The 3,616-nt window shown below is 41.6% G+C and overlaps 1 protein-coding gene across 1 annotated transcript in view; it reads right to left on the bottom strand.

The window, feature by feature from the left end:
* Window positions 1-1,622: 1,622 nt before the first annotated feature.
* Znf511 (zinc finger protein 511) overlaps window positions 1,623-3,616 on the bottom strand; it is an 8,730-nt gene continuing 6,736 nt past the window's right edge. The window contains exon 7 of the transcript XR_001230824.1: window positions 1,623-1,912. The gene's annotated coding sequence lies outside the window, so the exon portion shown is untranslated. The remainder of the gene's footprint in view (window positions 1,913-3,616) is intronic.

Raw genomic sequence — 3,616 nt, 5'->3', positions numbered from 1 at the left:
ATGCCAAATTTCAGAGATGGTAAGATGAGGAAAGGGACTGTCTTAGCACTTATGAGTTAGTTTTAAAAGCCACAGCAAAAAGAAAAAAAAGCCACAGTAAAAAACTGGTCATTCCTTTTAACATTCACGAGGTGTTACTTTTTCCAGGTTGCACTTCGAAATTTGTCAGAATGAGGAACCATGGACTCACCTCTACCTTCAAGGAGCACTGGTTTTTGCACACAGTTGGAGAAGATTGCTCTGGAGGCAACCCTGAGCCCCTGCAGGAGGACAGAACTACACTCCTGTATTATTTAGACCCTCTGGGACAGTGTTGGGTGGGCTGAAGCTATACAGCATGGTGCACCTCCTACTTCTTGTTTCACTGGGCTGCTGGAGCCTCTGGCATGAGTGAGGATAGGAGCATTTGGAGAGGGTTCATCTTTGTCTCATTTTTAGTTTTTAAATTAGATGTTTTTATGAGACTACATTCTGAAGCAGAGGCCCCAGAGCTCAAATTCATCTTCCAGGTAGTCTAGCAAGACTAAAGGGCTCTGGGCACTCTGCCTTCTCCCTCTGGCTAGACTGTCAGCTCTACCTGTCATCTCCATGGAGGAGCCCTGGGTGATCGTGATTATAGAAGGAAAAGAAGCCAGCCTATTGCTAGACATTGGAACACGTCTCTTTGTCCTTCTCTTCAATCCTGGCCTTCCTTCCAGCCATCATACCTCAATAAAAGGACTCATCAGGAAAAATAACTCACTTAAGCTGTAACTGGGATAACTTTTTCTTCACCCATTCCTTGTACTTATGCCTAAAAGTCTACCTCCCATCCTGGGGAGAGATGTGCACTGTCTAAATACTGTAATATTTAAACCTAGGTTACCAGCTAAGTAAAATGATGCTGAGACTGGTTTTACAAATACTGGTTTTACAAATATTTACAAATAGAAATATTGTTTACGTACAATAACTTCAGAGTTTTTCATTGGTCAAAGTAATATGTTTACTGTTATAATCTGGTTCTCAAGTCATCAAAATTTTTGAGATAATTGCAGCTAAAATTGGAGGGTCTTATAAATTAGATGCTTTTAGCAAATACAAGGTTTTTGCAATGGGTTTTTTGGGACACCTTTTCCAAATTTTTAAGGATCTTTTCTGCAGCTGTATACTAAAAAGTTTATCATAAATTAATGTTCAGTTTTATCAAATTCATTTTCTATATGTACTGAGATAATCAAATAGTTTTCCTCTTTGATCTGTCAAAGGGGTAAATTACAGTAGATTTTCCTGTGTTAAGTAAATTGTGACTTCCTACAATAAATCTACTTTCAGGTGTGAGGCAAAAAGTAAAAAGACAATAAAGGATGGATTGACAGTATCACTGTTTAAAACTTAGGTACCTCAAAGCATAAAAACATTAAGTTCAGCGGCAATCTGTGGAAACAACAGTAACATCTTCCTGGCTGGGCGCGGTGGCGCATGCCTGTAATCCCAGCACTCAGAAGGCTGAGGCAGGAGGGTTGTTGCAAGTTCGAGACCAGCCTGGGCTACAAAGTGAGCCCAAAGCCAGCCTGAATTGCACGGCTAGACCCTGTCTCAAAAAGACAAAAAAAAAACCCAAAACGCAACAACAAAAAACCCCAGTAACATCTTCCTCTTTGGTGAAAGAGGGAGGCCTGCAGCAGCCAGGAGTTGTACTGAGGAAACAGTGTCCACCCAGATGGTGTCCTGGAGCAGCCCTGCATGCAAAGAGCCAACCCAGCTGAAAGGACACTCTTGGGCTCATCATAAGTATGGCCAGTGACACACTTACTCTTCAGGCTGTGAAGGCCTCAGTTTGCAGTGAGCGCTGGTCTGTTCCCTAATGCTGTAGAGAGGTCTCATGACCTTTGGTCTCCATAGATCACTTTTAGGAGGGGTCACTCTGTTCCTGCAGAGACAATGATTGCTCTGTCAAAAGTTCTACAAGGGTAAACAGTGTGCCATCTGTCCCTTAGACGCAGCCTGGTAACAAGATTTGGCTGAATATGAATTTCACGTCCAAGTCTGAATCTTTCTCCTGGTACTATCCACACCTCAGCTTGGCTTAGCCTTTTTTGCCTTCTGTTATGGAAAATGCCAGTGCATAATCACACACACACACACACATGCACATGCACGTGCACACACAGTGGGTGGAGCGAGGATTATGAACTTCCATGCCTCAACTCCCAACCTCAGCCGCTGTCAGCTCAGAGACTGTCCAGTTTCATGTGAGCCCAAAAGAGCCCCTTCTCTGGATTATTGTGAAGCATATCCTAGAGGTCAGAGTATTTCCTTCACAAATGCTTCAAGGTGTGTCTTTTTGAAAAGATGATTTTAAAAAGCATTATAATATTAACAATTATCTTTCATGTTGTCAGAAACCCAGCAGCACTAAGGTTTCCACACAATTCACCCATTTGAAGTCTACAATTCAGCGCTCTTTAGTGTGTTTGCAGACATGTACAACCATCACTACAGCTCATTTTAGGACATTTCATCACCTCAAGAAGCTTGCCTCAAGCTATCAAGAGTACTTTCTGGGTGTGTAGACTTTGTAGATTTCCTTCTTCTGGACATTTTATAGAAATGAGATCATACAGTAAGGTGTGTGTGTGTGTGCTCATTCACTTAATGTTTTCAATGTTCATCTTCTTATATGGATGTAAACCATTTGTTTATCCATTCATCAGATAATGGGAATTTATTTCCATCTTTCAGGCATTGTGAGTAATGCTGCTATGAACCTTTGAGCACAAGATTTTGTGTGGGCATATGTCTTCATTGCTTTTGGGTATATACCTAGAAGTGGGGTTGTTGGGTCATACAGTAACTGTGTCTGAGGTACTACAGCACTTTTTCCCAAATCAGCCACACTGGGCTGGGGATTTAGCTCAGCGGCAAAAGCGCCTGCCTGGCAAGCGCAAGGTCGTGAGTTCGGTTCCCGGTACCGGAGAAAAACAAACAAACAAACAAACAAACAAAAAAAAAAACCAAATCAGCTGCACTGTAGAGAACACTAAAGCTGGAAATCAATCACCTGCTGGGGGCTAAGATAAAACCGGCCCCAGAACAAGGGGAGCTCCTCCAGACATGTAAACAAGCTGTTCCAGCTTGCAAACTGGTTGCTAGGCAGAGAGGTTGAAATTGACATCAACCTCCTGGGTGTGTACAGTTCTTGGGCAGTTCCTTTTTCTCCACCTGGCCTCAGCTTTCATGTCTTTATTTCTAAATCTTCTGGCCACTTTTCCTCCAGAACATCTAGAGCTGCATGGTATGCAGCACTGCACTGCTTTACATGTCCACTAGCTGGGCATGAATGTTCTAATTTTTCCACACCCTTGGCAAGAAATATTATCTGGTGTTTGCAGTCTAGTGGGAATAAAGTCTCATTGTGATTTTAATTTGTACATTCCTGATGACAAATGATGTTGAGTATCATTTCATATATAGCTTATTGGCTATATATCTTCTTTGGAGAAACATCTATTAAAGTCCTTTGCCCATTTTTTTTTTTATTTTAAAGAATAAAAGAAGGATAACATAATAATAGGGGGGACTTAGCAAATTACAGACAAAATGGTAGGAAATTATCAATGGTTATCGTTTTACA

The sequence above is a fragment of the Chinchilla lanigera genome, unplaced genomic scaffold (genome assembly GCF_000276665.1).
Source record: "Chinchilla lanigera isolate Chin_1 unplaced genomic scaffold, ChiLan1.0 scaffold00076, whole genome shotgun sequence".
Lineage (NCBI taxonomy): Eukaryota > Metazoa > Chordata > Mammalia > Rodentia > Chinchillidae > Chinchilla > Chinchilla lanigera.
The sequence above is the reverse complement of the archived record's forward strand: the minus strand, read 5'-3'. Positions and strand labels throughout refer to the sequence as shown.